Below are 24,639 nucleotides of genomic sequence, written 5' to 3'. Positions count from 1 at the left end.
TGGCTGTGCTGAATGTGGTCGAAAATTTGGACTAAAGGGCAACCTGAAAAAACACATGATAATTCATACAGGACAAAAACAGTTTGGCTGTGCTGAATGTGGTCGAAGATTTGGACTAAAGAGCAACTTGAAAAAACACATGATAATTCATACAGGACAAAAACAGTTTGGGTGTTCTGAATGTGGTCGAAGGTTTGGACTAAAGTGCAACCTAAAAACACACATGATAATTCATACAGGACAAAAACAATTTGTCTGTTCTGAATGTGGTCAAAGATTCAGTCAAAAGAGCCACCTGAAATCACACATGATAAATCATACAGGACAAAAACACTTTGCCTGTTCTGAATGTGGTCGAAGATTTGGAGACAAGAGCCAGCTGAACAGACACATGAACAATCATACAGGACAAAAACCGTTTGTCTGTTCTGAATGTGATCGAAGATTTGGACTAAAGAGCAGCCTGAACAGACACATGAGAATTCATACAACTTCTGCCAGTGCTGCAGGGAGACGTCTCTCCTGTGCCAGAACTCAACTGGATATCCCACCAGATCACCAAAGTGCTGATCGTGGACCTGAACAGCCTCAAAGGGCCAAGAGAAACTAGCCTAACTACAACACTGTAAATTGGTCCATTGAGGAGGAGATAAAGTTCTTTCTCTGCTTCGCTTCCTGAAGATATGAGAAGTGGGGCAGAGGAAAAAAAGCAGTATTTGGGGGAAAGGATAAAAGAAATGGATCCACCAGCAGAGAAGACAGAAGATACCACAACTGCAAAACTCCAGCTGATTGCCTCTGAAATCCCAAAATATTTAACAGCAGAACAAATGGAACGTATAAAGGAAGAAGCCCAAGAAAAACCAATGAACAATCACCAGGCAGTAGAGGAGGGGAAACAAGTAGCTTGTGAGAGTAGTCATTGGAAGAGGGAGGAAGAGTGAGTACTGCTGTGGGCAATGGAATATACCAAAGTGAAATACACTAACCAGCGAAAGATGTAGAGAATGACAGACAATATTCCACCACTGCTGCCCAAGTAAGAAAGACCAGCCAAGAGGGTGACTCGCCACCCAAAGACACAGTTTTGTCACTAAAGTACTTCATGAATGAGGAAATACAAGCGATGTAAAATGAAATTAACCAAATAGTCAAGGACAGCATACAGTGTTTGTCCTCTCACACAGACCATTGAATCACCAACAATAACCCTCATCAGCAAACACATATTTGGCAAAGAACAACAGAAACCAGTCAGCCTCTCACACAAAAGGAGAAATAGGAGTTATTCACCAACCCAATAAATCAGGAGTCATTCATCACCCCAACCACAAAACAATGCACAGATGTACTTAGACCCAGAGCAGCGGGAATTAGAAGAAGAATTAGCCAACAAGATTGAGGAAACAAGAATAATGGACATGCAGGAGCATCCTAAACTGATCAAATTGAAGGAGGATAAAATGTTCAAAAGTATTCTGCAGAAAGTTAACTGAGCAGATGCGCTTTTTGGTGCGGGTGAACTGGGCAGTTATCTGCGGCACATTTTTTTCATGACATATAAGTGGGCAGCACAAGAAGGACTTAAATAAAATTCTGCACCACAAAGCAGCTATCATATCACTGTGTGAGGAATTGGCAAATTGATGCAGCACTCCGCAGCTGCAGGCAGGCTTCCCTGTGTGCTGATGTGCACACACAGAAGCAGTGACAGGTTTGGTGGGTGACTACTGCGTAACCGGGGACATGCGCGCTCCCTCCCCAAGCCGTGCGCTGTGCTCCACGGCTCCGGATAGAGTCTCCTCTCTGATAGAGTTAAGTCCACTTAGGATGCAGCAGCACCAGAACTCTGTGACATATTTCTCTGCGGATTCATCCAGCAAACGAGGCAGGTAGCTAGTTTATGAAATAAAAGGCGTTTGAAAGCGGACAGAGAGGGTGAAACAACGGGTTTGAATCGCACAGGGGAGGACTGGAGCTCTGTTCACATTTCTAGCTCAAGTGACTTGAGTCTGACCTTTTTTTTTTTTGTGCCTGCAAGAGTGTGTGCTATCCAATTTTTACAATAATTTTCCAGCAGCTGAAAACTCTTTTTGTTGCCATGTACACTGACAAAATAATAATGAAATTTAAAATGAGGCTTATCTTGATAATTAACTGGTTTATTTGATAGAGAAAAAGAATCACATTTGATTTCATTGACATGGGAATGCTGGTAACATTTCAGTTCAGTACATGATCAAATTTCTGTCAAACCTAAAACTTTTGCAGATTAATTAATGCTCAGTATTTATACATTTACCCTAATATTTACAAACATCAAGCTAAATTCTTTAATTAAATCATTAGCTAAATGTTGAGACAAATGTACACAATCAAAGAGCTAATTGTTCCACCCTGAAAGAAAGATTAATAAAGCGTCTAATGACAGACATTTAGCATGTAACGGCCTGTTGATTCAAATTTGCAGTTCATGGATGTTTTGTTGAAGAGTTATATTGTAGCCTGCAGTCTTTTGATGTCAATTTCAATTGCAATTTCAGGGCACTTGTAAAATATTAAAAATAAAATGATTGTTTGTGCAAAATTTTTTCAGTGTTTTTTTTTGTGGGGGGGGGGGGGAGTTGGCGCTCGGAGGGGATCTCACCTGGGGAGTAATTCAGTGTAGAACAGCCACTGGCACCGAGGGTTGGCTAGACTGCTCCCTGAAGGAACCACACTGACCACATTAAACCATGTCAATTATGGACTAAATTAGTCTGAGAATTTCTGGAGAAAAGACAAACAAGACTTAGGAAGAGGAATACTGTGTCAATGGAAAAAGACAACAGAGAATCAGCCATCTAACAGCAGAGATCTCCCAAATGACAACATTTATGGGAGGCCAAAATCATAAAAGGAAAGTCCTTGAAAAAAACAGTTGCATTAAAAGAAAATACAATGTTGGAGATAAACAACTGGAGGGGAGGTAGAACATTCATATTGTATCACTTCCTGTTCCGGAGCACAGCGGTGTTTTTCTGTATCTGTTAGCTGTTTAATCTGCGCAGTTAGATTGATCTAGTTATCTAGATTACGATTTGTTTCCCAGTGTAATTATTACGTGCCTTAACTAAAGCACTCCTTCTGCTGAATCACCTCTAAATTATTTACACATTATTCACTTTGCGTGTTTTTAGGAATCCGCTAGCTTAGCGTAGCTACTAGCTCTTAGCCGATTTAGCATGGCGGCTTCTCCTGTCTCTCCCGCACTTTTCTGATCTGGGTGTGAAATGTTTAGTTATTCCTCGGCCTCCTTTAGCAGTAACGGTACTTGTAATAAGTGTAGCTTATTCTTAGCTTTGGAGGCCAGGCTGGGCGAATTGGAGACTCGGCTCCGCACCGTGGAAAATTCTACAGCTAGCCAGGCCCCTGTAGTCGGTGCGGACCAAGGTAGCTTAGCCGCCGTTAGTTACCCCCTGGCAGATCCCGAGCAGCCGGGAAAGCAGGCTGACTGGGTGACTGAGGAGGAAGCGTAGCCCTAAACAGAAGCCCTGTGTACACCGCCAACCCGTTCACATCTCTGACCGTTTTTCCCCACTCGACGACACACCCGCCGAGGATCAAACTCTGGTTATTGGCGACTCTGTTTTGCGAAATGTGAAGTTAGCGACACCAGCAACCATAGTGAATTGTCTTCCGGGGGCCAGAGCAGGCGACATTGAAGGAAATTTGAAACTGCTGGCTAAGGCTAAGCGTAAATTTGGTAAGATTGTAATTCACGTCGGCAGTAATGACACCCGGTTACGCCAATCGGAGGTCACTAAAATTAACATTAAATCGGTGTGTAACTTTGCAAAAACAATGTCGGACTCTGTAGTTTTCTCTGGGCCCCTCCCCAATCAGACTGGGAGTGACATGTTTAGCCGCATGTTCTCCTTGAATTGCTGGCTGTCTGAGTGGTGTCCAAAAAATGAGGTGGGCTTCATAGATAATTGGCAAAGCTTCTGGGGAAAACCTGGTCTTGTTAGGAAAGACGGCATCCATCCCACTTTGGATGGAGCAGCTCTCATTTCTAGAAATCTGGCCAATTTTCTTAAATCCTCCAAACCGTGACTATCCAGGGTTGGGACCAGGAAGCAGAGTTGTAGTCTTACACACCTCTCTGCAGCTTCTCTCCCCCTGCCATCCCCTCATTACCCCATCCCCGTAGAGACGGTGCCTGCTCCCAGACTACCAATAACCAGCAAAAATCTATTTAAGCATAAAAATTCAAAAAGAAAAAATAATATAGCACCTTCAACTGCACCACAGACTAAAACAGTTAAATGTGGTCTATTAAACATTAGGTCTCTCTCTTCTAAGTCCCTGTTGGTAAATGATATAATAATTGATCAACATATTGATTTATTCTGCCTTACAGAAACCTGGTTACAGCAGGATGAATATGTTAGTTTAAATGAGTCAACACCCCCGAGTCACACTAACTGTCAGAATGCTCGTAGCACGGGCCGGGGCGGAGGATTAGCAGCAATCTTCCATTCCAGCTTATTAATTAATCAAAAACCCAGACAGAGCTTTAATTCATTTGAAAGCTTGACTCTTAGTCTTGTCCATCCAAATTGGAATTCCCAAAAACCAGTTTTATTTGTTATTATCTATCGTCCACCTGGTCGTTACTGTGAGTTTCTCTGTGAATTTTCAGACCTTTTGTCTGACTTAGTGCTTAGCTCAGATAAGATAATTATAGTGGGCGATTTTAACATCCACACAGATGCTGAGAATGACAGCCTCAACACTGCATTTAATCTATTATTAGACTCTGTTGGCTTTGCTCAAAAAGTAAATGAGTCCACCCACCACTTTAATCATATCTTAGATCTTGTTCTGACTTATGGTATGGAAATAGAAGACTTAACAGTATTCCCTGAAAACTCCCTTCTGTCTGATCATTTCTTAATAACATTTACATTTACTCTGATGGACTACCCAGCAGTGGGGAATAAGTTTCATTACACTAGAAGTCTTTCAGAAAGCGCTGTAACTAGGTTTAAGGATATGATTCCTTCTTTATGTTCTCTAATGCCATATACCAACACAGTGCAGAGTAGCTACCTAAACTCTGTAAGTGAGATAGAGTATCTCGTCAATAGTTTTACATCCTCATTGAAGACAACTTTGGATGCTGTAGCTCCTCTAAAAAAGAGAGCTTTAAATCAGAAGTGCCTGACTCCGTGGTATAACTCACAAACTCGTAGCTTAAAGCAGATAACCCGTAAGTTGGAGAGGAAATGGCGTCTCACTAACTTAGAAGATCTTCACTTAGCCTGGAAAAAGAGTCTGTTGCTCTATAAAAAAGCCCTCCGTAAAGCTAGGACATCTTTCTACTCATCACTAATTGAAGAACATAAGAACAACCCCAGGTTTCTTTTCAGCACTGTAGCCAGGCTGACAAAGAGTCAGAGCTCTATTGAGCTGAGTATTCCATTAACTTTAACTAGTAATGACTTCATGACTTTCTTTGCTAACAAAATTTTAACTATTAGAGAAAAAATTACTCATAACCATCCCAAAGACGTATCGTCATTGTCACAGACTGAGCTGTGACGCTTACGCAGTCAATAGCGTGTGGGCAGCAATTAGTTGGTAGTTAACAGCTATGCTGCATGGACGCTGACTGTGTTTCACAGGTCATCCAGCTGTATGTATTGTTCTCATTTTCCTGGTTCATTATTTATTGTCAGTAATCATCATTGCCATAACTTTTATCTAGTATTGTGACTAAGAGTGCAGGGAAAGGCCTACCGGCATCTCTTATGTTGCAAAGTGTTTGTTTTCACCGCGTTTCAAAATGTGTATTTTATACCGTTACTCATTACCAAAGTTCATCTGTTTTAGTGATCTTTAAAACACTGGTAAAACATTTCTGTAACAGTTTAAGCTTACTCACCAGGGTTGCTGGTATGCAGGCGCTTCCTTGTTTAGGGCAAACTGAGTGAATGGTCCATTCAGTGTAAATACCGGGGTTGGGCGGAGTGAACTATTTTAGACAGGGGTGTTTTATCTGGTCATGTTCATATTCCATTTTATTATGCTTAGAGGGAGTTTTGGTTAAAGGAAATGGTGTTGGGTGTTTATATATTTTGTGTGTATTTCTTTGGGTTGTTATTTTGTGCTTATGTTATTGTTATTTAGTTGATTGACTTATTTTGTGAATGGAATTTACCTGTGGGAGGGGCTGTTACTCTGAAAAGGGCTCAGAGCCTCAGTTGTGGGGAGAACATTGGAGGGGAAGGTTGTGTTTCAGTGAAGGTGTATGTAAGTAGTGGCCCAGAGTCTTTGATAGATATAGTCTGGCGCTCTTGCTCATTTGTTTTTGATGTACATCTTGGGATGCACTGTAAATATCTGCATTTTTGGAAGAAGAAAAATAAAAGAAATGTTTTTAGTTGGGAAAACTGTCTCTTGGCCACTCCGTCGCCGGTCATCCTGCTACATGTGGTGTCAGAAGCGTGGGTAGCGGAGTGAGATGGAGAGAAGACCAATTAAAACAGCTGACAAGATGGCTACCAGGAAGAAGGCTACTGAAGGCAAGGAAGATGGAGCAATAGGGGGCGCCATTGAGACGGGAGTGTCTACTCCACAGCTTGCCACAATAGACATAGCCATCGATCGACTTGCCATGATGTTCCAGTCGTTTATGGAAGTGCAGCGTGCCAGAGATGAGCGAATGGAGAGAGATGCATCCAAGCAAGCCCAGGAGGTCAAGGTTCTGACGCATCAGGTGACGCAGCTGCAGCTGGACTTGAAGTCAGGCCAATCCACAACCCTGCCACCATCCCTGGACACTTTAACGCCTGAACCACCACCAGTGACCACTGTGACCACCGAGGGGCATCTACCAAAAATGGCCAAGCTGGAAGAAGCTGATAATATTGAGCACTACTTGACTACTTTTGAAAGGCTAGCCATAGTTTGTGGCTGGAGCAGAGCAATCTGGGCCGTGCATCTCATCCCGTTGTTGACGGGGAAGGCCCGCAGTGCTTTCGTTGCCATGAACCCAAAGGACACAACCGACTACGATCGCTTGAAGGAGGCAGTGTTGAAGAAATATGAAATCAATGCTGAGACGTATCGGCAGCAGTTCAGAGCCCTGGACATCAGTTCGACTGAGACGCCGCAGAAGCTGTATGTCCGACTGAAGGACCTGTTTTGTAAGTGGACCGGATATGAGAAGAGTAGTAAAGAGAACCTGATGGAGATGCTGGTACTGGAGCAGTATCTACGTGTGTTATATCCGGATGTGAGGACCTGGGTTAGGGAGCATAACCCGAAGACTGCAGCAGAAGCCGCAGTACTGGTGGAGAGCTATGTCGCTGCGCACAGAGGTCCCCGAGGCTACCGCTATGCTGGAGTGCTGGAGCAGAGCATTGGGGGTAAGTCTGTTGGGTTTGGGAGGGGAGTTGGTTCTGGTACGGCTAATAGTCATAGCCTTGGTAGAGCCCCGCTACCACCCCCCACAGACCGTGTTAGACCCCAGAGCATTTCCTGTTATAATTGTGGCCAGGAAGGTCATAAGAGCCCTGCTTGCCCCGTGAGGAAGTCAAAGTACAGCCATTTATGCTATGTTCCCCACCCCACCACTCCTTTAAATATTTTGGAGAGTAGAGATCCTGTTATCACCATTGAGTTAAATGGTAAATTTGTTAAAGCATTGGTGGATACTGGATGTTCACAGACACTTGTGCAAGCTGACCTAATCCCCCTAGAGTTCCGCAATGGTAATGAAAAGCTGACCATCTCTTGTGTACATGGAGATAAAAGTGAGCATGATACAGCCGATGTGTATGTCAGAGTGCAGGGACAGACATACTTGTTAAGGGTAGGACTGGTGTCTAAGTTGCCATATCCTGTGTTGTTAGGCCAGGATCTTCCAGTGTTACTTGAGTTGGTGAATAGAACTGCTTTGTGTGGTGGTGTAACAAGAGCACAGGCTCGGGAGCAGCAAGTAGTGTTGACAGAGTTGCCATATTATGGCGAGGAGGTTCCTGTTGAGTCCACACTGACTAAGCAGCAGAGGTGTGATAGGCGTAGACAGACTGTTGAAGACACTTGCGGACAGAGAATATTGACCCCCTGAATTGATAGATGGGGATTTTACTGGTAATCTGGCAGAGGAGCAGCGGGCAGACCCTACACTGACACAGAGTTTTAAGAGAGCAGAGGAAGGCGTAGGTTATGTTCCTATGTTAGGTAAGGAGGGCTATACTGTGCAAAATGAGCTACTGTATAGACAGAGTGAGGATGGACTGCAATTGTTGATCCCAAAGAAGTACCGTAGGCAGGTACTGGAATTGGGTCACACTATACCTTGGGCTGGACACCTGGCCTTTTTAAAAACATTACAGAGAGTAAGCAAACGTTTTTATTGGCCAGGGTTGTTCTCTGATGTTAAAGAATTTTGCAAGTCTTGTCCTCAGTGTCAGTTGTCAGGAGGTAAAAACCTTGCCCGTGCTCCATTGATCCCCTTACCTGTTATTGACACGCCGTTTGAGAGGATAGCTGTTGATGTGGTAGGCCCTCTTGAAAAGAGCAAGTCAGGGAATAGATTCATCCTGGTGATATGTGATTATGCCACAAGATACCCGAAGCCTTCCCCCTGAGAGATGTTACAGCTAAGCGAGTTGCGGCAGCTATGCTGCAGCTCTTCTCTAGAGTAGGGATACCCCGTGAAGTGCTTACCGATCAGGGCCCCAACTTTATGAGTAAAACCCTCAGGCAGGTTTATGATATCCTGGGCATTAGGCGTATCAGAACCACTCCTTACCATCCACAGACCGACGGACTTGTTGAACGGTTCAACCAGACCCTTCTCAACATGCTTCGGAAGTTTGTGGAAGATTCTGGCAAGGACTGGGACCAGTGGCTATCATACTTGCTCTTTGCTTATAGAGAAGTCCCCCAGGTGTCAACAGGATTTTCCCCCTTCGAGCTCCTGTATGCACACCAGGTTCGAGGTCCCCTTGATGTGCTGAAAGAGACTTGGGAGGGTGAGATGTCCGCTGGTACGAACATCATCTCGTATGTGCTGAAGATGAGGGAGAAACTTGCTGCTGCATCTGCTCTGGTACGGGAGAATCTGCAGAAGGCACAAGAGAGACAAAAGGCATGGTACGATCGTTCGGCCAGAGCACGCTGTTTTCAGGCTGGTGACAAGGTCCTGTTGCTGCTGCCTAGCTCCGAGAACAAACTGCTGGCAAAGTGGCAGGGGCCATACAGTGTTACCAGGAGGATGGGACCGGTGACGTACGAGATTCACATGCCAGATCATCGTAAGAAGCACCAAGTCTACCATGTGAACATGCTGAAGAAGTAGACTGAGCGTCAAGAGCAACAGCCGGAGGTGTCTGCTCTGTTCATTCGTGCCATTGAGGAAGAGGAGGAGCACAGTGAGCAGTACTTACCGTGCTGGGGCGAAGGCTCTACATTGGACTTGAGCCATTTGCCTAATGACCGTCAGCAGGAGTTGACCGCCATCTTACCCGAGGGTCTCTTCGTGGAGAGGCCGGGACGGACGGAGATGGTGGTGCACCGCATAACCCTGAAAGACCAGCGGCCGGTGAGACAGCCATGCTACCGGGTTCCAGAGAGCCTGCTGCCCGTGTTGAAGGATGAGTTGGACATGATGCTGGAGCTGGGGGTGGTCGAGCCTTCCGCCAGTGAGTGGAGCAGTCCCATCATCTTTGTTACCAAGAAGGACAGCACTCTGAGGTTATGCTTGGACTGTAGGAAGGTCAACACCCAGTCTGAGTTTGACCCTTACCCCATGCCGAGGGTTGATGATTTGGTCGAGCGTCTTGGCAAAGCCAAGTACTTGACCACCATTGACCTGTGCAAGGGGTATTGGCAAGTGCCGTTGGCTGAGGACAGCAGGAAGCTGACTGCCTTTAGGACACCTTTTGGCCATTATCAATTCACGGTGCTCCCTTTTGGGTTGCACGGAGCGCCTGCGACGTTCCAGAAGTTGATGGACAGGCTTCTCAGGGGGACTGAGGGCTTTGCCGCCGCCTACCTGGATGATATTTGTATATACAGCTCCACGTGGGAGGAGCATTTGCAACACCTGCAACTGGTCCTCTCCTTGGTGAAGGAGGCGGGCCTGACCATCCATCCTGGAAAGTGCATGCTGGCCAGGGAGGAGACGGCGTATCTTGGCTACATGTTGGGCCGGGGTGTCATTTGGCCTCAAGTTGGGAAAGTTGAGGCCATCAAGGCTGTTGAGCGCCCCGCCACCAAGAAACAAGTGCGCTCTTTCTTGGGCTTGGTTGGGTGGTATAGACGTTTTACCCAACTTTTCGGAGAGAGCGGTTCCACTGACTGAGCTCACACATACTAGTCAGCCTAACAAGGTGGCATGGACTGAAGAGTGTGAGGCGGCATTTCAGGGTTTGAAGGACTCCTTGTGTAGGGAGCCGGTGCTGCTCAGCCCGGACTTCAGCAAGACTTTCACTGTTCAAACTGATGCCTCAGAACGGGGCCTTGGTGCGGTGTTGCTGCAGGAGGATGATGGACATTGGCGACCTGTGGCTTACATCAGCCGCAAACTGTTGCCGCGGGAGTGTAACTACTCCACGGTTGAGAAAGAATGCCTTGCTATTAAGTGGGCGTTGGACTCTCTTAAATACTATTTGTTGGGGAGGAAATTTATTTTAGAGACTGACCATAGGGCATTGTCTTGGTTAGGGCGCATGAAGGATACCAACTCCAGGATCACTAGGTGGTTCCTGGCTGTACAGCCATTTGATTTTGAAGTGCGGTACAGATCTGGGAGGTTGAATACTACTGCAGATTTCCTTTCTAGGGCGTCATGGGGGCATCCTTAGAAGGGGGGGGAAATGTCACAGACTGAGCTGTGACGCTTACGCAGTCAATAGCGTGTGGGCAGCAATTAGTTGGTAGTTAACAACTATGCTGCATGGACGCTGACTGTGTTTCACAGGTCATCCAGCTGTATGTATTGTTCTCATTTTCCTGGTTCATTATTTATTGTCAGTAATCATCATTGCCATAACTTTTATCTAGTATTGTGACTAAGAGTGCAGGGAAAGGCCTACCGGCATCTCATGTTGCAAAGTGTTTGTTTTCACTGCGTTTCAAAACGTGTATTTTATACCGTTACTCATTACCAAAGTTCATCTGTTTTAGTGATCTTTAAAACACTGGTAAAACATTTCTGTAACAGTTTAAGCTTACTCACCAGGGTTGCTGGTATGCAGGCGCTTCCTTGTTTAGGGCAAACTGAGTGAATGGTCCATTCAGTGTAAATACCGGGGTTGGGCGGAGTGAACTATTTTAGACAGGGGTGTTTTATCTGGTCATGTTCATATTCCATTTTATTATGCTTAGAGGGAGTTTTGGTTAAAGGAAATGGTGTTGGGTGTTTATATATTTTGTGTGTATGTCTTTGGGTTGTTATTTTGTGCTTATGTTATTGTTATTTAGTTGATTGATTTATTTTGTGAATGGAATTTACCTGTGGGAGGGGCTGTTACTCTGAAAAGGGCTCAGAGCCTCAGTTGCGGGGAGAACATCGGAGGGGAAGGTTGTGTTTCAGTGAACGTGTATGTAAGTAGTGGCCCAGAGTCTTTGATAGATATAGTCTGGCGCTCTTGCTCATTTGTTTTTGATGTACATCTTGGGATGCACTGTAAATATCTGCATTTTTGGAAGAAGAAAAATAAAAGAAACGTTTTTAGTTGGGAAAACTGTCTCTTGGCCACTCCGTCGCCGGTCATCCTGCTACAGTTATCTTTGGCTGCTTTCAGTGATGCCGGTATTTGGTTAGACTCTTTCTCTCCGATTGTTCTGTCTGAGTTATTTTCATTAGTTACTTCATCCAAACCATCAACATGTTTATTAGACCCCATTCCTACCAGGCTGCTCAAGGAAGCCCTACCATTATTTAATGCTTCGATCTTAAATATGATCAATCTATCTTTGTTAGTTGGCTATGTACCACAGGCTTTTAAGGTGGCAGTAATTAAACCATTACTTAAAAAGCCATCACTTGACCCAGCTATCTTAGCTAATTATAGGCCAATCTCCAACCTTCCTTTTCTCTCAAAAGTTCTTGAAAGGGTAGTTGTAAAACAGCTAACTGATCATCTGCAGAGGAATGGTCTATTTGAAGAGTTTCAGTCAGGTTTTAGAATTCATCATAGTACAGAAACAGCATTAGTGAAGGTTACAAATGATCTTCTTATGGCCTCGGACAGTGGACTCATCTCTGTGCTTGTTCTGTTAGACCTCAGTGCTGCTTTTGATACTGTTGACCATAAAATTTTATTAGAGATTAGAGCATGCCATAGGTATTAAAGGCACTGCGCTGCGGTGGTTTGAATCATATTTGTCTAATAGATTACAATTTGTTCATGTAAATGGGGAATCTTCTTCACAGACTAAAGTTAATTATGGAGTTCCACAAGGTTCTGTGCTAGGACCAATTTTATTCACTTTATACATGCTTCCCTTAGGCAGTATTATTAGACGGTATTGCTTAAATTTTCATTGTTATGCAGATGATACCCAGCTTTATCTATCCATGAAGCCAGAGGACACACACCAATTAGCTAAACTGCAGGATTGTCTTACAGACATAAAGACATGGATGACCTCTAATTTCCTGCTTTTAAACTCAGATAAAACTGACGTTATTGTACTTGGCCCCACAAATCTTAGAAACATGGTGTCTAACCAGATCCTTACTCTGGATGGCATTACCCTGACCTCTAGTAATACTGTGAGAAATCTTGGAGTCATTTTTGATCAGGATATGTCATTCAAAGCGCATATTAAACAAATATGTAGGACTGCTTTTTTGCATTTACGCAATATCTCTAAAATCAGAAAGGTCTTGTCTCAGAGTGATGCTGAAAAACTAATTCATGCATTTATTTCCTCTAGGCTGGACTATTGTAATTCATTATTATCAGGTTGTCCTAAAAGTTCCCTAAAAAGCCTTCAGTTAATTCAAAATGCTGCAGCTAGAGTACTGACGGGGACTAGAAGGAGAGAGCATATCTCACCCATATTGGCCTCTCTTCATTGGCTTCCTGTTAATTCTAGAATAGAATTTAAAATTCTTCTTCTTACTTATAAGGTTTTGAATAATCAGGTCCCATCTTATCTTAGGGACCTCGTAGTACCATATCACCCCAATAGAGCGCTTCGCTCTCAGACTGCAGGCTTACTTGTAGTTCCTAGGGTTTGTAAGAGTAGAATGGGAGGCAGAGCCTTCAGCTTTCAGGCTCCTCTCCTGTGGAACCAGCTCCCAATTCAGATCAGGGAGACAGACACCCTCTCTACTTTTAAGATTAGGCTTAAAACTTTCATTTTTGCTAAAGCTTATAGTTAAGGCTGGATCAGGTGACCCTGAACCATCCCTTAGTTATGCTGCTATAGACGTAGACTGCTGGGGGGTTCCCATGATGCACTGTTTCTTTCTCTTTTTGCTCTGTATGCACCACTCTGCATTTAATCATTAGTGATCGATCTCTGCTCCCCTCCACAGCATGTCTTTTTCCTGGTTCTCTCCCTCAGCCCCAACCAGTCCCAGCAGAAGACTGCCCCTCCCTGAGCCTGGTTCTGCTGGAGGTTTCTTCCTGTTAAAATGGAGTTTTTCCTTCCCACTGTAGCCAAGTGCTTGCTCACAGGGGGTCGTTTTGACCGTTGGGGTTTTACATAATTATTGTATGGCCTTGCCTTACAATATAAAGCGCCTTGGGGCAACTGTTTGTTGTGATTTGGCGCTATATAAAAAAATTGATTGATTGATTAAGGAGTCTTACTGCCCCTTTAAGGACGGCCCACAACTGCTGAGAGCGCGGTGCGCTCCCAGCGCCGATGGACAGGCTGACACCCCGCACAAACAACCAGATCATTTCCAACGTGAAAGCTTTGTTGATCCGGGACCTCGTCTGACTTTCACAAAAAGGCAGAAGATGTGGACATCAGCACTTTTTCCGGCACATTCCACCATTACAGGAGTCTTTTTTCATGGAAAAAGAAGCCGAGGGACGCGCCACGGAGCCGTGTGGTCGGTGTTGGTCTCTCAGAACGGCTTTCAGATGGATTCCGGTTGCTTTCCAGTCGTGTGAATATCCGATTGTGATTGTGCATGAGCTGGACATGCCAGAACATGTCCTGTGGTGCTTCATCACAGCGTTTCTTTTCGCCATGCAGCTCCGCCGCGATGAGCAGAACTCCTCTGCCTGACAAAAACTCCTGTAACAGTGAAATGTGCCGTTCATTTCTAAATTGGATGCTGTCTTGATCCGGTATGTCCTCTGACTAGCACAGGAATTGTGAAAAGACATGGACATCAGCACTTTTTCCGCACATTAAGACAGACGTGCAGAGGAGTTCCGCGCGTCGCAGTGCAGCCGCTCGGTGCAAAGAAACGTCGTGATGAAGCCTTCCAGGACATGTTTGGGCATGTCCAGCTCATGCACGATCACAATCGGATATTCACACGACTGGAAAGCAACCGGAATCCATCTGAAAGCCGTTCTGAGAGACCAACACCGAGGTGGTTTTGTGCCGTGTCAAGAGCGGCATGGTGGCGCATCCTTCGGCTTCTTTTTCCATGAAAAAAAAACTCCTGTAATGGTGGAATGTGCCGTTCATTTCTAAACTGGACGCTGTCTTGATCCGGTATATCGTCTGACTAGCACAGGAATTGTGAAAAGAGTGGACCTCAGCATTTTTTCAGCACATTGAGACAGACGTGCGGAGGAATTCCGCGCATCGCGGTGGAGCTGCATGGTGCAAAGCAACGCCGTGATGAAGCCTTCCAGGACATGTTCTGGCAGGTCCAGCTCATGCACAATCACAATCGGATAATCACACAACTGAAAAGCAACCGGAATCCATCTGAAATCCACCTTAAAGCCATCCTGTGAGACCAACGCCGAGGTGGTTTGGCCCGCGTAATGAACGGCTCCGTGGCACGTCCCTCCGCTTTTCTTTCCATGAAAAATCTCCTGTAACGGTGGAATGTACCAAAAAGTGCTGATGTCCACATCTTCAGCCTTTTTGTGAAAGTCAGACGAGGTCCCGGATCAACAAAGCCTTCACGTTGGAAATGATCTGGTTGTTCCAGCGGAGTGTCAGCCTGTCGATGGGGGCTGGGAGCGCGCCTCGCTCTCAGCAGTTGTGGGCCGTCCTTAAAGCGGCAGTAACACCCCGTAATCCGTTTAATCCCCATAAAATTGTCCCTGAAAGCCATATTCATTTTTCGAACGGTGTCCACCTGGAGGTCTCTCACAGTTTCTGGAAAAAAAAATTGATGCAGCAAAGATCCAAATTGTTCAGACATTTATTCGCAATAAAAATCCGCCGAGAGGGTGGACCACACCTCACTTAAAGCCTGCTCACAGGCGAATGACGCAACCGACAGGCATGAAAAAACTCACGCATGCGCAAGAGGGTTTAAGCTTGTCTGACGCAATCACACGTGATTCAAATCCATATGGTGTTTGAAAAAAATTAAAAGGGCCGATACTTTTCTAACAGACCTTGTATATTACAAAGCCACATACACATCTGTATGTATGACTTGCAGTTATTTTGCTGTGTTTTTGTTTTGCACTTTACCAGATGATGTTCAAGTACCTCAGGGTCTTGTTCACGAGTGAGGGGACGATGGAGCTTGAGACTGGCCAGAGAATCAGTGCAGCAGGGGTGGGGTTGCATTCGTTCTACCGTACTGTTGTGACGAAAAGGGAACTGAGCCAGACGGCGAAGCTCTCGATATACTGGTCAATCTTCATTCCTACTCTCACCTACGGTCATGAGGGTTGGGTCATGTCCGAAAGAACTAGATTGTGGGTACAAGCGGCTGAAATGGGCTTCCTTAGGAGGGTGGCTGGTGTCTCCCTTAGAGATAGGGTGAGAAGTTTGGTGATTTGTGGGGAGCTCTGAGTAGAGCCGTTGCTCCTTCGCGTTGAAAGGAGCCAGCTGAGGTGGTTCGGGCATCTGGTAAGGATGCCTCCTGGGTGCCTCCCTAGGAAGGTGTTCCAGGCACGTTCACCTGGGAGGAGACCCTGGGGAAGACCCGGGACTAGGTGGAGAGATTATATCTCCACACTGGCCTGGGAACGCCTTGGGATCCACCAGTCAGAGGTGGTCAATGTGGTATGAGAAAGAGAAGTCTGGGGTCCCCTGCTGGACCTGTTGCCCCCGCGACCCGATCTCAGATAAGTGATTGAAGATGAATGAGTGACTTTGCCAGACAACCTAAAAATTGTGTTGTCATTGATGTGATTGTTTGTATTATTGTAATCTTTATTTTTTTTTTGGGGGGGGGGGGGGGGGTCATTTCCCACCATGGTATTGAAAATGGTGTAAATTTTCCTAGGTATCTGTATCAAGTTTTAAGTTGTGGTATTGTGCTGGCTTTGATTTAGAAATTCTTTGCATATCATCTATCAGTGTGGTTGGTGTTGACACTGACAGCCTGTGATATGTCATGGAAAGACTCAGAATCACAGACTTTCTGACTAAGAGGACCTGAACTTTGTACACGAATTCGTCTTGTTGTATCTTGGTTTTATTGAGCACGTTGATTAGTAGCCATCGGCTGAAGGAAAACACAGCACCAACACTGGATTCCATCTTATCTTAGCATGTTACCTTTACGACTCCGAATTAACCTGTGGATCTTCATCTCCTGTTTCATATAATTCCTCTTCAGCATCTCTGATCATTAATTTGGTTTGTAGAACAGTCAAAAGGAGCTTTTTGCTCTTGGCTTCTTCCAAATATTTAAAAAATACAGATCTTTGAAACATTTGTAGACAAGATGAATAGTGAAATTAGCAGTCTTTTCTGATGAGATTTTTTTATTTCATGCTGTGCAGCCACAGATTGGGTTTTTGTTAACAATGAGCAAGAACACCACTATCTGGTCTTCACCCCGTCTGCATATATAGTAATGGGCTGTGTGTCGTCAGAGTGAGCTGCAAAAAGTTTGTACCTGAGTTTTCAGAAGTGGTGTTTGTGGTTGCCATCTGCCACGCCGGTGTTTGCCAACCCGGACAGTGGGAATACCACCTCAACCGGCAACTTAGCCCCGCGACTGGACAGCAACAACGTCCGAGGCCCGCCCAACGTGGTGAATTCACTGAGGCCGCGCGCTGCGTCATTAGAGCCGCGCGTCACGAGTGCCGCTTCCCCGAGGCCTCGTGCAGCCACCGCGGATCCATCAGCGCGGAAACACCGAGGCCGCGCGGCACCAGCGCAGTGCAGATCCATCCCGGTGACAAACAACGCAGGCTGTTAACATCGGCGATCGACAAGCTGCTCATAAGCCGACCATAGGGCCTAAGAAGGTTCTGACAGCGGAGGAAGGTGACGATATTAAAAAATCTCTGGACTTTCTATCAGAGGAGATTTCTGTTGTGAAGCAGCAACAGAAATCAATCATGGATCTGGTGGAGGAGGTGAAGGCATTACGGCTCCAGAACGCCGAGAAAGACCGGCATCTGGTGCAGCTGGAAAATAGAGTGGCTGAATTGGAGCAGTACACCAGAATCAACGACGTCATCATCACAGGTCTTCATATCAAACCACGGTCCTACGCACGGGCGGTAACAGATGAGAGCGGAGGGGAGCCCAGTGAACAGGAGGTCAGCTCTGTGGAAAAACAGGTTGCTGATTTCCTCCTATCTAAAGGTATAGAAATGGATTTAAATAACATTGAAGCGTGCCACCCTCTGCCCCGGAGAAATGACGGTGATAAACGAACCGTCATCATGAGATTCATCAACAGAAAACACAAAACAGCACTGTTAAAACAAGGAAGAAAACTGAAAGGGACAAACGTATTCATCAATGAACATCTCACCAAACGGAATGCCGACATCGCCAGGAAAGCACGCTTCTTGAAGAAACAGGGAAAAATCCAGCACACATGGACTTCAAACTGTAAAATATTCATCAAACTGAACGGATCACCAGAACAAGCAAAAGTCATGGCAATAAGGAACATCGAGGAGCTGGACAAATATGAACAATAGTGTTTCTTAAAGCGAGGATCTGGACAAATATGACCAATAAGGTATGAGGACACAAACACATCACAACACCATGACACAGACCAGAGGAACCTATTCATCTACTACCTATTCATCTACATCTGGAGACAAGAAGGATATAACTCAAAGGATTGCTGATCATGGAAAAGTAGAACTGAGAACATTTAAATACACAGACCACAATGTACTGGACTTGGAGCACGATATAGACCCGGACAATAATTTCTTCTCAAATATCAATGACAGTTGTTGCTATTATACAGATGAACAGTTTAATCGGATCATTAGAACGGATAACAAATTATCAATAATCCATTTCAACAGCAGAAGTCTATATGCAAACTTTAACAACATTAAAGAATATTTAAGTCAGTTTAAAAAAATATTTAACATAATTGCTATATCAGAAACATGGATCAATGAAGATAAAGGAATGGATTTTGAACTGGATGGATATGAATTTAATTGTGTAAACAGAAAAAATAAGAGTGGAGGAGGAGTGGCTGTGTATGTGGATAAGAACATGGATTATAAAATAGTAGACAATATGACAACTGTGATTGATAACTTATTAGAATGTATAACTATTGAAATATGTGAAGAAAAAAGCAAAATGTATTAGTCAGCTGTATATATAGAGCACCAGGATCTAGTATTGAAACATTCACTGATTGTATGGGAAAAATGTTCTCAAAAACTAATCAAAAAACTGTGTTCATTTGTGGTGACTTAAATATTGATCTGCTCAATCCAAATAAGCATAAAATAACAGATGAATTTATCAGTATAATGTACAGTATGAGTTTATATCCAAAAATCACCAGGCCAAGCAGAATTACATCCCATAGTGCTACCTTAATTGATAATATATTCAGCAATGATATTGAGAATAACACTGTGAGTGGATTATTAATCAATGACATTAGTGATCATCTACCAGTTTTCATCGTTTATAATAGAAACCATTGGTGGAATCAGCCAGAGGAGAAAATAAAATACAGGCGAGTGCGGACAGAGGAAAACATGAACACACTAAAGAAGGATTTACAGGAGCAAAACTGGGAAAAGGTATACAGTGAAAGTGATGTTGATAGTGCATATGAAACTTTTTTACAAATATTTACATCATTATATGATAAAAATTGTCCAATTAAACAAGACTACAGAAAACAAAAAATCCAAGCTCGACCATGGATGACGAAAGGGTTACGAAATGCATGTAATAAGAAAAATACACTGTATAGAGAATTCATAAAACTAAAGACTAAAGAGGCAGAAAATAGATATAAGAAATACAAAAATAGATTAACTAATATTATACGGGTATGTAGGAAGGAATATTATAGTAACATATTATATAATAACAAAAACAATATTAAAGGAATATGGGATATATTAAATAGCATTATCAAAAATGGTAATAAAAAACAGAGTTACCCTCAGTATTTCATTGATAATAATGTCAAGAAGGAAAATAAGGATGAGGTAGTCAACGGTTTTAATAATTTTTTTGTAAATATTGGACCAAGCTTGGCAGAAAAAATTCCCGATTCCCAATCTGAGGATTGGGATAATAATCTTATAGAAAGAAATCCCTGTTCAATGTTCCTCACAGCAGTGGATGGAAATGAAATTATAGACATTGTGAATAATTGTAAATATAAAACATCTACCGATTTAAATGAAATTGATATGGTGGTGGTAAAACAGGTCATTGAATGGATTGTAGAACCATTAACATACATCTGTAACTTATCATTTCAAACCGGTAAATTTCCCAATCAAATGAAAATAGCTAAGGTTGTGCCGCTGTATAAGACTGGGGATAGACACCACTTCACAAATTATAGACCTGTTTCTTTGCTTCCACAATTTTCCAAATTATTAGAAAAGTTATTCAATAATAGATTAGACAAATTCATAAATAAACATAAATTACTTACTGATAGTCAATATGGATTCAGAGCACATAGTTCAACATCACTTGCATTAATAGAATCAGTTGAGGAGATTACAAATGCCATAGACCACAAATTACATTCAGTTGGAATATTTATAGACCTTAAAAAGGCTTTTGATACAATTAATCATGACATATTAATCAATAAACTTGAACAGTATGGGATTAGGGGGTTGGTGTTGCACTGGGTGAGAAGCTACTTAAGTAACAGAAAACAGTTTGTGAAGTTGGGGGAATATACATCATCATGCTTGGACAATGCTTGTGGCGTCCCACAGGGGTCAGTATTGGGTCCAAAACTGTTTCTAATTTATATAAATGATATTGTCAATGTTTCCAAAATATTAAAATTAGTATTATTTGCAGATGACACAAGCATTTTTTGTTCAGGGGGGGATTTGCAGGAGTTACTGAGGAGGATCAGTATAGAAATGGGAAAATTGAAAATATGGTTTGACAGAAACAAATTATCATTAAACTTAAGTAAAACAAAATACATGTTATTTGGCTATTGTAATACAGACATACAGGTTCAGTTACAAGTCGAGGGGGTAGATATTGAAAGGGTACATGAAAATAAGTTTCTGGGGGTGATAATAGATGATAAGATAAACTGGAAGACTCATATAAAACATATACAAAGTAAACTGTCAAGAAGCATTTCAGTTCTAAACAAAGCGAAACATATTCTGGACCACAACTCACTCCGCATTCTTTACTGCTCACTGGTTTTACCATATTTACAGTACTGTGCAGAGGTATGGGGTAATACTTATAAAGGTACAACACAATCACTATCAGTAATGCAGAAAAGAGCTATAAGAATTATTCATAATACTGGCTATAGAGATCATACAAATCCACTATTTTTACAATCCAAATTCTTAAAATTCACAAACTTGGTTCATTTTCAAACAGTACAAATTGTGTATAAAGCAATAAACAATTTACTTCCAGCAAATATTAAAAATATGTTTTTTAACAGATCAGGGGATTACAGTCTGAGGGGGAAATTTAATTTAAAGCATCAGTGGGCACGAACAACATTAAAAGGTTTCTGTATTTCTGTCTGTGGGGTGAGGATGTGGAACAGATTGGGAGTGGGGCTCAAGCAATGTCCAAGCATGAACCAGTTCAAACAGCGGTACAAAAATATGTTTTTTTCTGGGTATAGGGAGGAGGAAGGGTAATGAGGGTTAGGGTGTTTTTGTTTTTTGCTTCGGCTTGTAAATATATAGTATTTTGTATGTAAGTAGGTATGTGTAGGTGTATATTTATGTTTGTGTATATATGTGTATATATGTACATGTGTATGTATGTTGATGTGTGTATGTATATATATATATGTGTATGTGTATGTGTATGTATATATATATATATATATATATATATATATATATATATATATATATATATATATATATATATATATATATATATATATATATATATATATATATATATATATATATATATATATATATATATATATATTGATATCGGTTTAGGTGTGTAGGAATCTGTGTATATGTGGCAAAGGGTATTACTGGTTGTGGGGAAGAAGGGGTAGGGATAAATAAGCTGATGCTTCACCCTACCCCTTTTCGGACATGTTGGGTACACAGTAGGAACTTTTTTGTTGTTGTCTTTACTGATCTATCTTGTAATTGTTGTTGTATCAAATGTTCGAAATAAACAGTTTTCATTCAATGGTAAATGCCACACTGGCACAACCATTTATGTACATTAATACACACATATATGCAATTTATTCTTGCAAGACAGAAGGTATGTCGTGCGTGAGTGAACGTGGTGTAAGTGTGTGACCCCCATCTGCCCTTCCCGAGCAGCCTACACCATCCTACTCAAAGCCAACCGACAACTTCTATCAGAAAGGGCCGATCACCAAATCAACACAAAGACAGACAAGAATGAAAGACAAGTGGTGACGACAGTAACTGTGAAGTGATGAGAAGTGAGACACCAAGGAGACGGGGCCCCAGCCAACCAACTTACCAGGACAAACAACTACACACTAACAAGTAGTGACAGCAACAGTCTAATTATTGAGCATCCATACCTTAATCTAGGACACCAGAGTTTTGATCCCCTTGAGAGCACCCAAAACTGAATTGTGGTGACGGCCACAAACGCACAACCACACACAAAGACCCAGATCACAGCTAAATATCCGATCACTACTGTGGCTGGTGTGTTGGGCCAAGACAAAAGTACAGACCTTTACCATATGACGTGGACCACTCTGGCACGTCAGAAGCCATACAGCCAGGCTCACGCAACAATGGAAATGGGTCCAGGATGCAGGGCCCAAGGAGAAACCAGGAGAAAAAGGGCAATGGAAGGGCACAGGGGCCAGAAAGGGCAGCCACCAGAGCTACTAGGGCAGCACGACAAACCACCAGGGGAACGGCCTGGCGCCGCTGGAATGCACCCCCCACGGAAGCACAGGAAGCAACCCCATACTCAAGGGAAACACGCAGGGTGCCGGCATGGGCCCACAAAAGGGGAAGCCCCAGAACCACACCACCCAAACCACTGCCCCCAAAGGGAGGAGCGAGCAGCGGCGGGGAGCAAAGGAGCCATTGCAACCGAACCCAAGGCGCGGGCAGGGACCACCGAGCCATATCAGGGCCTGGCCCCCAGACAAGAGGCGAGACCTAATCCCCCAGGCCAGGAAGCACACGAGTTTCCCCCAACACCCAAGACTCCCCCAGCACAGCCAGCAGGACCCCCCCAAAGTACTCCAGCCCCAATCCACCCCCTCGCTCCGGACCCCACCCCAAAAAGCCTAAGATCAGGAGATCGCCCAAGCAAGAGTGGGGCAACACTCCACCCCACGGAGACCACGACCCCCAACCCCTCAGCAGCCATCCACCCCCCAGTGCCAACACCTGCGCCTCACAGCAGCCCACACCTCCCCAATGGGCCGCAGGACCCTGGCCCCACAAGCCCCAGAATAGATCCCCAAGACCATGGCAGAACTGGCAAGGCAGACCCCCCCCACCCCAGAGCCCCAGACATCCACAGCCACCCTGGGCCAACCTCACATGCCACACTCACCCTACCTACCAACCCCACCATAGTTGTTTTAATTAATCTCCCTTGCTGTGTGCAACCCGCTAAGTGAGCAAAGATAGTGTTGCATTAAAAGCAGGGCAGGAGATGGCAAGTGGCAGACTGCCGTGGGAGGCCGTGGCACACCGCTGCACCACAGCCTATACTGCAAACCCGCCACCGCCTTAATGACTGTGTTTACTAAATGTGTAGAAATAATGTGTGTGCATTAAAATGGCAGCTCAGGAAAGGCGGATGGAGATTGCTGTGGGAGGCTGCAGCGCACAGCTGCGCCACAGATTGCCCTTCAAACCCATCCCCAACACCTGACCGCAAATCTATTTGAACCCTATAATGTGCTACTTAAAACCCAATATGATGTGCGTGCCTGTACTGAGCTGGTGAACTGCATTAAAAGGGTGTGATGTGTGAGGCCCAACCCCAAGCAGCCGACGGAAGGGCGAGGCGTGGTGCACCACTATCTGTATCTGTTCAACCATCTAAATTATCTGTATCTGTACTCGGAGTGGGCGGGGCCTAAATCAGAAGTGGGCGTTGTTTCACCAGAAATGGGTGGGGCTTAATTCAGTACATTATTTTAAGCCTGAAATTAATATGAATTGATCAGAAGTTGCTATATTTATTATATTTATTGTTTATTTGAAAACTATTTACAGAACAGCCTCAAATTTGAGATTCAAATCAATGATTTTGATCACAAAAGTAAGAACTATTTTACAGAACAAGTTTTTTTATAAACTCAGAACATGAATATTCTTAAGTGTATGAATGAATATTTACAGAACAGCCTCAGAATTGAGATTCAGTGTTTTTGATCACAATAGTAAAGGAACCATTTTACAGAACAAGTTTTTTTTTTAATAAACTCAGAACATGAATATTCTTAAGTGTATGAATGAATAACAGAACAGCCTCAGAATTGACATTCAGTGTAGTAGGAAATTATGAATGACTAAGTATGCATGAACAAGAGTTGTCATACTCAACACAACTTCCATTTTTATTATTTTTAATTTTATGATCAAACTGACTTTTTTTTTTCAATTATTTATTAATTTTTAGTCCTGAGGACCTCGTATCACAGGGCAATAATATCGGCAGCATGGTGGCTTAGTTGTGAACATAGTTGCCTTATAGCAAGAATTTGGTAGGATCACTTTACCTCCTGGTCCTTTCTGTGTTGAATTTGCATGTTCTCCCTTTGTTTGCATGGGGTCACTCCGGGTACTCTGACTTCCTCCCACTTCCAAAAACGTGGGTTAGGTGAACTGGTGACTCTGAATTGACCGTAGGAGTGTGGATGTGTTTGTGTGACTAGCGCCCTGTCCACCGTGCCTCGCACCCTATGACTGCTGGGATAGGCTCCAGCCCCCGTGGCCTTTGACAGTGCAGCAGATAATAGACTATTTACAGAGGAATCCTTCAAATGGTGATGCAAGCACCAAATTTGGCATGAATACTCCTGTTATCGTGCACGCTAACTCTCGCTAACTTCCTATGGAATTAAAT

At 43.6% G+C, this 24,639-nt stretch overlaps 1 long non-coding RNA gene across 1 annotated transcript; it reads right to left on the bottom strand.

Moving 5' to 3' along the window:
* Window positions 1-433: 433 nt before the first annotated feature.
* LOC117513732 lies at window positions 434-23,798 on the bottom strand. The gene is made up of 3 exons (XR_004561694.1): window positions 23,785-23,798; window positions 7,616-7,622; window positions 434-578 (listed from the first exon to the last, which is right to left on the bottom strand). It is a non-coding gene; the product is annotated as an uncharacterized LOC117513732 (long non-coding RNA).
* Window positions 23,799-24,639: the final 841 nt, after the last annotated feature.

The sequence above is a fragment of the Thalassophryne amazonica genome, chromosome 7 (genome assembly GCF_902500255.1).
Source record: "Thalassophryne amazonica chromosome 7, fThaAma1.1, whole genome shotgun sequence".
Taxonomy (NCBI): Eukaryota; Metazoa; Chordata; class Actinopteri; order Batrachoidiformes; family Batrachoididae; genus Thalassophryne; species Thalassophryne amazonica.
The sequence above is the reverse complement of the archived record's forward strand: the minus strand, read 5'-3'. Positions and strand labels throughout refer to the sequence as shown.